Raw genomic sequence first — 12,450 nt, 5'->3', positions numbered from 1 at the left:
ATTAATATTGATTCCTTAAAGGATTCAGTCAGTTGAATTATAGGAGTGCCTAAAAAAGAGATTTTCTCAAGAGAGGAAACTTCACTTGATCATGAGAACAGGAAATATGTTAGTCTCAGGTTCAGATTGCATCAAATAGTTGATATTCTCATCGAAACTGACTCTGAACCAGCTAACTTTGCTCTCTCCTGCCTCCAAGTTCTTCTTTTTCTCTGGAGGATTAGGCCCATTTGCTTTTCTGATTCTGCAGCTTTTTCTAAACCAGAGCAAGAATAATCTCAGTGCCAGATAAAGGAGATATAATTTCACTGTAATGTTGCTCCATTCTTTTTTATTTTCCAATAATTTTATGCACATTGTCAAATGTGATTGAAATATGAGGCTTGCTTATATTTTACTGGTGTTTTTCTAGAGATGGAGACTTGGAGGAAGAAGAGTTTGTAATCCACAGCACCCTGAGAAAACATCTCTTCTCTTGTCTATCTTCTCTCTAGCTGCACGTGCCTTTGGAGCAGGGAATTTAGTAACTCTCACTACTGTATCTTCAACACCTTTCTTATAGCCTAGAATGACAGTGAATGTCTCTGGAATAAATAAACTTTGCAGAATAGGAAGATTAGTTTAGAAAACTGGAGATGTTCTGCAAGATTAAAAAAAAAAAATACCTCCAGGGGACATGAATGCCATCTATTAGTTTCTTAAGACTACACAATTGGAGGTGAAAAAAAGACTTCTCAGTGTTAAGTCCAGAGTCAGAACCCACAAGTTTGTGGAAAAAATATTTCTCCTCCAAAGGTCTAGTGCTTTTAAAAATTATCTTGAAGGCTCGTGTAGTAGCTACATCTGCTAATGTGAGTGGAGTATTTTTCAGAAGATTAAAAGGAAGTTGGCATTAAATTGTGATTACTGTCATTCTTTTTCAAGTAGACAGGTTATGCTATGCATTTTATGACACTGCAGGCTCATTTGCCCTGTGAACCTCTCTCTAACCTCCTCTCCAGTTGAGAAGAACTAATTATTCTCCATTGGAAGAATACTTTGCACATCTCTTGGCATAGCACTCCCACACTGAAACATATTTTATTTGTACCAGATTGAGAGCCTTCATGAAAAAGGAAATAAAAGAAAACTAAGTATTGAGTTACTATGTCAGACACAGTACTGGATTTTTTTTAGCATTCTGTACTCTCCTTTAATTGTTAGACTAGCTGAAGAACCTTGGTATTGCGGCCGGGCGCGGTGGCTCAAGCCTGTAATCCCAGCACTTTGGGAGGCCGAGACGGGCGGATCACGAGATCAGGAGATCGAGACCATCCTGGCTAACACAGTGAAACCTTGTCTCTACTAAAAAAATACAAAAAAACTAGCCGGGCGAGGTGGCGGGCGCCTGTAGTCCCAGCTACTCCGGAGGCTGAGGCAGGAGAATGGCGTAAACCCGGGAGGCGGAGCTTGCAGTGAGCCGAGATCTGGTCACTGCGCTCCAGCCTGGGCGACAGAGCAAGACTCCGTCTCAAAAAAAAAAAAAAAAAAAAAAAAAAAAAGAACCTTAGTATTATATTCCCTATTTTTCAGATTTAAAAAAAAAACTAAAGAGAGAGGAACAGAAACTGACCATATGCCACACGTATAGTAAGCGCTGTTCCCAAGGTTAGAACCCAGATCTGACTGAGAAGAGGTCTCAAGCCCATTTAACTCCACCACACTTAGAGGCAGTGGAGCGTTCTAGAATCAGATTGCCTGGGTTTATATCTCAACTTTGTCTCTCACAGACTACCTAATTTTTATGAATCTCTACTATGGTTGAATGTACTACAAATGAAAAAAGTAATAAGTACACAACACATAGGATTGTTGTGAGGACTAAGTAAAGCAATTCTTACTAATCATTTAGAAGAGTTCCTGAGACATGGTAAATGTTGAGTAAAGGTTAACTATTTTTGGGAACAGACAATAGATCATTTTCTTTTGTATCAGTAGAACTTAGCGTGGTCCATAATTCAATGTTAGGTAGTTAGTAAACCCTGAAATAATGATTGTGGAATTTAATTATATGTTGATTAAGAGGCAGAATTAAGAAAACTTACTAGAATTTTCTGGAAAATATTTCACAGTTCATACAGTTCAGGAAATGTAGTGTGGGGTACCCTTATTGCTTGTGGATACTCCCACAGTCCTTTTTCACCTGTATTTTTTCAAAGCACAAGCTTTTGAATGTCAATTAATAAATGTGGAAATGATAATGAAATTAGAAAAATGTGTGACCTCAAAAATAATAATTTTCAGGCAAGAATTACCAACTGATGCTAAAATTAGTAGATGAGGATGTCCGTTTCTGCTTCAGATGTAGAATGTGACAAGAAAATGTCTTTCCTTTCTTAACAATGAGAAAAAGTTAGACAATCTACAAAATCATAAAAATTTTTTTGAAATCATAAAGAGAGCTGATATTGCAAGGCAAACCAACTCAATTCCAATGAATGGCATACTACTCTGAGAAGGGATGGGACAAAAGAACTATTTCATTTCTGACAGAACATAAGAGGAAAAAATATTGCTGTCCTAAAAGCAGGTACAATGTTAAAAATCAGCTACAATGTCACCAAATTCTTTAAAGCAATGTGTAGGATAGCTTATTCATGACCCTGAGAACCTAAACACAAAAGGAGTTTACCCTAACTCACATGTACTTTTCCACAGGCTTCCAGAGGTGTTCATGCAGAAGACTGGACACAGGACCCTTGGTGGCACCAGTGTGTGGATGAGCAGATAGTGACTGATCGCCACTGGGGTAAGTTGGAAATGACCATTCACTTCTCTGGATGCATGTCTCAAATAAAACAAATTACTAAGCCACTGAGGAAGAGGCAACAACTCCTCCAACATCAAGGGCCAGACAAAGGTCCTCTGCTTACGTGAAAGTGATGACATAAAAGGTAGGAAAATCTTATTTCTCCAGGACCCAGAAAAAGATCCATTCCTTCTGGGAGAAGGGTAGAATTAAAATATCTCTGCCTCTTGGAAAATTGAAAGAAAACTTTTGGGCCCACGTTCCTGGACTGATACAAAGCAGAAGTCTGCTACAACTGGAGTATGTGCAGGATCCAGGAGGAAAAGAGAAGCAGAAATGCTGAAAAGTCAAAGCTTCAAGGCCCAGGTGTATACAATCTGCCTAAGACTGAGACTGGGTCAGAAGAGCCAAGAATCTCATCTTCTCTCCAGGAGCTTCAAACTGAGTAACCAGCAATAATAGTCTACCAACTGGGACCAGGACAAAGGGTGACAAGAGAGTCTCTCTGTGGTAGAGAATGACTGAAAGCAGGGGATGGATCAGGAATACTGGGAAAAAAACAACAACGACGTTCTGGTACCCAAGGAACCACTCTAAGCACAATGTAGATATCCCATCACTGGAGGAATTGGAAGTGTGTGGTACACTTCAGGTAACAATAGCAAAAACAATGACCAAATCTACCCTAACTACTAACTATATTGACTCAACTCAGAAGTAGAGGTACACACATTTCCAAGCATAAATACTATTTCCTTTTGTATCTACTGTTTTTCCACACACAATTACCAATACTCAGTAACAATTATGTTCTGTGCCCACAAAAGCAAGAAAGAATGACCCCATTGTCAAGAATAAGAAGCAAGAATCCCAGCACTCTGGGAGGCCGAGGTGGCCGGATCAGGGGGTCAGGAGATCGAGACCATCCTGGCTAACACAGTGAAACCCCATCTGTACTAAAAAATACAAAAAATTAGCCCGGCGTAGTGGCGGGTGCCGGTAGTCCCAGCTACTTGGTAGGCTGAGGCAGGAGAATGGCGTGAACCTGGAAGGTGGAGCTTGCAGCGAGCCGAGATCACACCACTGCACTCCAGCCTGGGTAACAGAGTAAGATTCTGTCAAAAAAAAAAAAAAAAAAAAGCAAGAAAAATAATATTCAGAGTTGAGTCTGATAGCTGAAACTATAGTTGAAACTCTCTGACAGGAGTATTTAAATAATTATGATTAATATAAAAAAGGACCTAAAGAAAAAGGAGAATGACATGCATAAAGAGATGAATTTCAGCATAGTGATAGAAACAATAAATACAATCAAGTGGAATTGCTAGAAATTTTTTTAAAAAACATGATAAGGTAAAGAATATTGAATATTTATAATCAGATTGAATGCAGCTGAGAAAAAAAGTAAACTGGAAGATGTCCATAGAAATTATTCAAACTGAAACATAAAAATAAAAAAGATTGATGAGGCCAATATACAAAAATGCATGGTAATTTTACATATTAGCAAGGTTGATTTAGAGATTATTATTATTTCCCTTTTGTTATGGGAGATGAGATGCTATTTCTTTGAAGGCCCCTTCTCTTCTTTAGCTCTTGATTCCATTCTTTTTTCTTTTCACAAATCCTCTGATCTTAGTGTGTTTCTGTCTCCCTCATCAGCTATTTTACTCTTTATTACATTGTTTGCTTTATTATTTAGACTCTCTAGTAGTTACATAAAAAGAAGCACAAATAAACCTCTTTGACTTCCTGTCTCTCCGCCACTAGCCACCCACCTCACTCCCTCCTCAACATACTGCTACCCTGGTCTTTGTTCCCACTACTACCCTCAATCAGCTCTAGTCAAGACAACAAGTATAGTGGTTACTTCTCTGCCGTTGACATAGTCTATTAGGAACTCTTGACCAGCAGTCACTCCTGCTTTCTTGAAACATTTATTTATTCTGCTTTCCTTAACACCACACATTTCTTTTTCTGCCTCACTGAGACTTCATTCTGTCTCCTTTTCTGGCTTAAATTATCCTGTTCAACCTCTAATTGTTGATGTACTTTAGGGTCGAGTCTCAGATTTCTTTCTGTTGCTTTCTTACATTTTTTCCTGTATAAAATATCCTCCAGTTCTAGGATTTTAAGTACTACTTGTATGCTGATGTCTTCCAAATTTCCATCTGGACATCTTTCGTGAGCTCCAGACTTGCATACACAACTAAATTCATGACATTTTCACTTTGAATAACAATAGGCATTTCAACTTTATCATTTCCAAAAAAGAACTGTTAACTCTCATCCACCTTCAGCAAATGTATTTCTCCCATAATCTCCCTCATCTCAGTAAAAGTTACCATTATCTGCTCAGATAAGTGAGCTCAAGTTAAAACTTAGGAGTTTCTCAAGCCAAAAACTTAGGAGTTGTTTTCTATCGCTTTCTTCTATTTACTCCCCATGCCCAACGCAGCAGCAAGTGACATCATTTGTACCACCCAAGTATATCCTGAATCTTTCCTTTTGTAGCATGTCTATGTGCATCCAAGCCATTTGGACTATTATATTAGCATCCTAACTGGTCTTTGTGCTTCATCTACTGCTTTTCTAAATTCCATCCTCACAGAGCAGGCAATGTATTTTTAAATATATTTGTGTGTGTGTGTATATATATGTATGTGTGTATATATGCATACACACATATATACACACATTATATATATATTTCCTACCATGATCTATATGGCTTCTGATCACCTCTCTGATCATAACTTCTTTAGCTTTCCCTCTTACTCACTGTTTTTCAACAACACTGTTGTTGTTGCTGTTTTCTGTTTCTTGAACATGATAGGTTTCCCCCAATCCATTGTCTTCTTGCTCCTGAGTTTCTTTTCATTCATATGGAAGCCTAAGCATTGTATCCCCAGGAGGGTTTCCCTGACTATTGTAGTTAGCATCCTACTGCTCCATTAATACAATTCTGGCTATTCTCCATATTCTTTTGAGGAGGTGAGTAGAGACAGCAAGATGGGCATGGGAAAAAAGCTAACAAAGTGTTGCCTCAGACTGAGACTAGCTTCATTCTAATTTCACAGAATCTCTGGAGAAAAGTCTAGTACAGTGTAAATAACCCCTTGGAGTAAGGTAGTGGCCTTTTGTACTCCTGCATCAGTCATTGTTTTTTTTTTTTTGCCAAGGTCCAAGGGAAGGACAGACAGTGAGATTAGCAGACTTCCTGAGTAACAAGGCTGCCAATGACCAAGGACAATTCTTTACAGAAGGGAGAAACTCTGGGTGGCAGACAACATTACTACTTCCAGCAAGCGGAGGGGTCAGGGCAGTGGGTAGCAAAGAGAATATGGGCAGGACATCAACAGCTTCTATTATACAATGTTCATCTTTGCGGTTTGTTCAGCTTTTTAAATATGTAGGTTTGTGTCTTTTGCCACCTTTGGGAAATATTTAGCCATTATTTCTTTGAGTATTTTTTAGCCTATTTTTTTTTAACTTTTTTATTGTGGCCAAGTTAGCCTAATATAGCTACCATTTTTTCCCTCTTCTTTTGAAACAAACTAAATTTTAGGTGGAAAGATGGGTATAGGATTTGAATAACATAGTTTCAAAAATTCTTTTTAATTCTAACATTTTATAAGTTTGTAATTGTAACAATATTATCTAAGTTTGTTCATGATAATTAATCATAATACTGACATGGATATTATTTCCCTTTTCTAAGCATTTGATTTACATTATGATACATAGTCAAGTAGTGAGACTTGATTATGCTTTTCAGAATTCATTAGATCTGCAGAAATTATATGCAGGTCTGCAATCACACTGAACCACCCTCAGTCATCTTGTTTACATTCCACTCTACCTAGAAATCAACTCTAGCTGTAATAAGCCTACTAGAAATTTAACATCATATCTTCTGCAATTACTTTCCTTACCACTGTAGGCTAAAATAACTTTTCTCTTTACTCTAGAAAATGATAGTACTTAGCACATTACACAATGATGTCATTAATTTTGTATAGCTAAGGATGATCTCAGTGCCCAAGATTTTCTAGTAGTTAAATATTTTCTCACCTCAAACACATTCAGAGTTCCTTCTGACTTTTACAAGTCTTACCCCCATTAAACTCATTTAAATCTACTCAAAAATTGGAAAATAAAGACAAAATCTATTTATCTTCTCATTAGTTTCCCTTTTATTTCTGTCAGCTCTTGAAATAAACTGGTCTTGCCTTTTCATCTAATTTTTATTATTTTATCCAGGCTGAAAAGGAATCCATTTGTTCAAGCAACTAATGTCATCAACTTCTAATGAAAGGATGTACACTGTTTTAAATTGGCTGGAGATTGATATTCCTATTTAGAAAACTACTTACTATAGCATGACAACAAGATGTATGGAAAATAAAAGTCTAAATAGATTGCTTGGAACAAACAGACTTGGAACAAAAGCAAAGGTTGTTGGCTCAGACTGCTGGGCAATACATGAGACCAATGTCTCAAACTCTGTGTTTCTCCAGCTGATAATAGATTTTCCCTGAAATGAACGGTTAATTTCCTGGTCAAATACATTGGGGGAAATGCTGTAGCAGTGTGATTTAAAACATAAATTAACCATTTAAAAATGTTCAGAAGTCCTACTCAAAAGAAATCCATTATTCTTAAACACTTATGCAAACATCTCTCAGTTCACTAATAATTTCAGATCAGCCACGAAACTTTTGACTTGGACTATTATGCAGTTATTCCCAAGTATATATTTTCTCTTTTATTAGTCGTTTCTGTCAGCCAGTGTTTGGTTGCAGAGTACTGACTCTACTATAGATAATTCTAGCAGAAAGAAATTTATAAATGTGTGCTAAATCACTAACAGAATTTGGGGCATAAATGAAATAACAGACTTTTAGGTAGAACTTCCAAAAATCACTTGGAAATCAATATAACAGAACTGTGTCTCTAAGGGTTTTGCTCTTTCCATCCTAATCAGGAATCTGACTGTTGAATTGAGAAGCTGCTGTTACAGAAAGTTTCATAACCTCTCTGTTTTGTTGTGACCCACACCAGCAAAATAGAAGTCTCACACCTGGCCTTTCTCTCTACTTAAAACAGTTTAAATTCAGATTTCACTCTTGTGCATCTGATTGGTGAAACATAAACATATCCAGAATCTCAGCTTCAAGGGAATCTGGATAATATGATTTTCAGCTTTCCAGCCTCTACTTCACAGTATCCTATACACCATAATCATTTTCTCCCAACATATACTGTATTGCAAGATGCTAAGGTTTCTGATGATGCAATGAGATGAAATAATAATTCTAAAAATTCTGGCCAGAAATGACGGCTAACACCTAATCCTAGCACTTTGAGAGGCTGAGGCAGATGGATCACTTGAGCTGAAGAGTTCAAGACCAGCCTAAGCAAAAGGTAAAACCCTGTCTAAAAAATATGCAGAAAAAAATAGCTGAGTATAGTAGCATGCACCTGTAGTCCTAGCTACCGGAGGGCTGAGGCGATACGATGGTTTGTTCTGGGAGGTTGAGACTGAAGTGACTTGTGATCGTGCCACTGCATTGTAGCCTGTCCAGCCTGGGTGACAGAGCAAGACCCTTTCTCAAAAAAAAAAAAAGGAAAAAAAAATCTAAATAAAGCTAGTTTCATAAAGTTTCATGAAGCCAGAGATTTATTATATGTGCCTAGTTTAATGTTTGTAATAAAATAGGTACTCAAAAAACAGTGTCATTTAATGAATAAATGCATGAGGTTACAGGATCACCTTGCCAACCCTGTTGTTTTCCTGAAAATGAAACAGAACTCCAAAGAGGTGAAATGACCGGCTTACATTCTCCACAATGGAATCCATCCAAGGTCTGTTATCTTAAGTGTGTTCTCATTTTATTGTTCTATATTCTCATATTGTAATGTAGTGTTTTGCCTTTTAAAAAAGATTACAAGGTGAAAGCAATATGTAATCGAAAGGAATAAAATTAAATAGAATTAACATATTAATGAGCAGTTAAAATATGCAGAATGCTATGCTAAGTACTGTAGGAAACATAAATAAAATATAAATTCTTATTCTTCTAAATCATCAGCAACATTAAATTCTAATAATGGAGTTTCTTTCTCTATACTACCATACAGAATGTTAGCTCAACATTACACATGTAATTGCTGTAGCCAGTTTTATTTGCATGCTCCTAAACTTGAAGCCCACGGGTTTGTGCTTGTGTTAAATAGCTTTCTTTATTATTTTAATGTTTAAAAATCTTTTGCTAATTTTACATGTACTAGTATTTTCTTCCTTAACATGATTCTCTGTAGTTATTGGCAAATGACATAAGGAAGGTTCTTACATTCATCTCTATTTAGCCTTATGTAACATGGAGAGATTTTCTGTAAAGTGTAATTCCATCCATTTAAGAAGATTTCTGTTAATACCTGTATTAGTCTCCCATAACAAAATATCATAGATGGGTGGCTTAAGCAACAAAAATTTATTTCTTACAGTTCTGTAGGGTGGGAAGTCCAAGATTAAGGTGCTGGCAAAGTAGGTTTCATTCTCTTGGCTTGTAGGTGATGACCATCTGGCTGTGTGCTCACATGACTTCTTTGTGTGCATGAGGATGAAGAGAGAGAAAGGGAGAGATTTCTTTCTCTTTTTATGAGGGCACTAATCTAATCACAAAGACCTTACCCTCATAAACTAATCTAATCCTAATTACCTGCCAAAGGTTCCATCTCTAACTACCATCATATTGGGAATTAGAACTTCAACATTGTAATTGGGAGGCACAATTGAGTCCATAGCAATATCAACACAAAACAATATATATATAATATTGCATATTAGAAAGGACTGGGGTGCTGGTCTCAAAATTGTCAAAACAGAGGAAACTAGATAACATTCACAGAACTAAACAGTACCTGTGTTGCTATTGCTTAATGGTAGCACTAAGGTTTATAGTATGTATCTTTATCATGATTAATCTGTAAATAATGTTTTTGTAATTCATATACAATGTAAGAAATTTACAGCAGTATACTTTCATATAGTTTCTCTAATACTCTGTGGTACTGTTATAAATGTTTATTATAATCTTCAGAACAGCTACTAAAAAACTTAAAGTTGTAGCTAATGAACTAATAATGGAGATCATATGAATATCATATGATCTTATATGTAGAAAATCATAAAGACCACCAAAAAACTGTTAAAACCAATAAATGAATTCAGTAAAGTTGCAGAATTAACCTACAAAACTCAGTAACATTTTTAGGCAGTAACAATAAACTATCCAAAAAGAAAATTAGGAAAACTATCTCATTTATGATAGCATCAAAAATAATAAAATAATTAGGAATAAACTTAACCAAGGAAGTGAAAGACTTAACACAGAAAACAACAAAGTATTAATGAAAGAGATTAAAGGCACAAACAAATGGGAACACAACCCATGTTTATGAATTGGAAGACTTAATATTGTTAAAATGCCCATTCTACCCAAAGCAATCGGTAGATTTCATGCTATTGCCATCAAAATCCTAATGGCATTTGCTAGGGAAATAGAAAAGACAATTCTAAAATTCATATGGAACCACAAAGACCCAGAATAGCCAAACCACCCGGGAGCAGAAAGAATAAAGCTAGAGTTATCATACTTCCCGATTTCAAAATATATTACACAGCTACAGTAATTAAAACTCTACGGTACTGACATACAGACAGATATATAGACCAATTGAATAGAATGTAGAGCCAAGAATTAAACCCACACATATGTGGTTAACAGATATTTGAAAGAGTACCAATAATACACAATGGAGAAAAGATAGTCTTTTTAACAAATTGTGTTGGGAAAACTGGGTGTCAACAAGCAAAAGAATGAAATAGGCTCCCTATCTTACACTATACACAAAAGTAAACTAAAAATGGAGTAAAGACTTAAATGTAAGACATGAAACTGTGTAACTCCTGAAAGAAAACATGGGGAGAAAGCTCCATGGCATTGGTCCTGATAATGATTCCTGGCTATGACACCAAAAGCACAAGAAATACAAGCAAAAATAGACACGTGGGACTATATGAAACAAAAAATTGTCTGCACAAGAAAAGAAACAATCAACAGAGTAAAAAGGAGACCTACAGAATGAGAGAAAATACTTGCAAGCCATGTATCTTATAAGGAGTTAGTATATAAAATATATAAGGAACTACTACAACTCAATAGCAAAAAAGTATGACTTAATTAAAATATGGTCAAAAACCTGAATAGATATTTTTCTCTGATAGAGGCATACAAATGGACAGCAGTTATCCGAATAGATGCTCAGCATCACTAACAACCAAGGAAATACAAATCAAACTGAAATGAGATATCACCTCATACCACCAAACAAACAAATGTTGAATTTTGGTGAGAATGTGTAATACTTGGAACGTTTTAACACTGTTGGTGAGAAAGTAAAATAATGCAGCTGCTATGGAACACAGTAGGGAGGTACTTCAAAACATTGAAAATAAAACTACCATGTAATTTAGCAATCCCACTTCTGGGCATATACTCCAAAGAACTGAAATAAAGGTCTCGAAGAAATATTTGTACTCCTGTATTTATTACATCATTCACAATAGCTAAGTTATGGAAGCAACTGAAATATCTATTGAAAGATGAATGGATATTAAAAAATTTGTGATTTTTTTGCATACAATAGAATATTATTAAGTCTTAAAAAAGAAGAAAATCCTGCCATTTGCCACAACATGGATGACCTTGAAGGACATTATGCTAAGTGAAATAAGCTAGTCACAGAAAGATAAATACTACATGATTTCACTCATGTGAGGTACCTAAAATAGTCAAACTCAAAAACAGGTAATAGAATAGTGGTTACCAGGGAGCAGGGGGACAGGGAGTTGTGGACTTGTTGTTCAATTGATATAAGGTTTTTGTTATGTAAGATGAATTAGTTCTAGAGATCTGCACTATAGCATAATAGTTATAGTTAACAATGCTATATTTTGCACTGAAAAATTGTTGAGGGTAAAGTTTATGTTAAGTGTTTTTATCACAAAAAGGAAACCCACAAACAAACAATAAAACAATGGGACATAGGAAACTTTTGGAAATGGTGGATATGTGCATTACATTGATTGTGATGATGGTTTCATGAGCATATGCTATGTCAAAACTCATAAATTGTATACACTAAATACAAGCATTTTATTGTATATCAGTTATACCTCAATAATGCTGTCTAAAATAAACTAACAGAAGAAGAGTAAAGTAAACCCAAAGTAAGAAATGGAAACAAATAATAAAGACAAGAAAATAAATGAATAAAACTAAATTGGAAAATCAATAGAAAAAACTAGTGAAACCAACAACTGCTTCTTGTCAAAATTCAGCACATTTGGTAAATCTCTAACAGCTAGAGATAGCACATTTTACTAATGTCAGAAATGAAAGGGCAGGAGGAAGCATAACTATATATTGTTCTAAATTTAACAGAATATAAGAAAATATTTTGAACAGCTTTATGTCAAAAACTTCACCACATAGATTAAGTGAACAATTCTTTAAAAGAACAAAGTAACAAAGTTCACCAGGAATAAATAAATAACCTATATAGCCATGTATCTACTTTACTTGTTTTGTTTT

Source organism: Mandrillus leucophaeus, unplaced genomic scaffold (genome assembly GCF_000951045.1).
Source record: "Mandrillus leucophaeus isolate KB7577 unplaced genomic scaffold, Mleu.le_1.0 Scaffold276, whole genome shotgun sequence".
NCBI classification, from domain to species: domain Eukaryota; kingdom Metazoa; phylum Chordata; class Mammalia; order Primates; family Cercopithecidae; genus Mandrillus; species Mandrillus leucophaeus.
Note: the sequence above shows the minus strand (reverse complement) of the source record.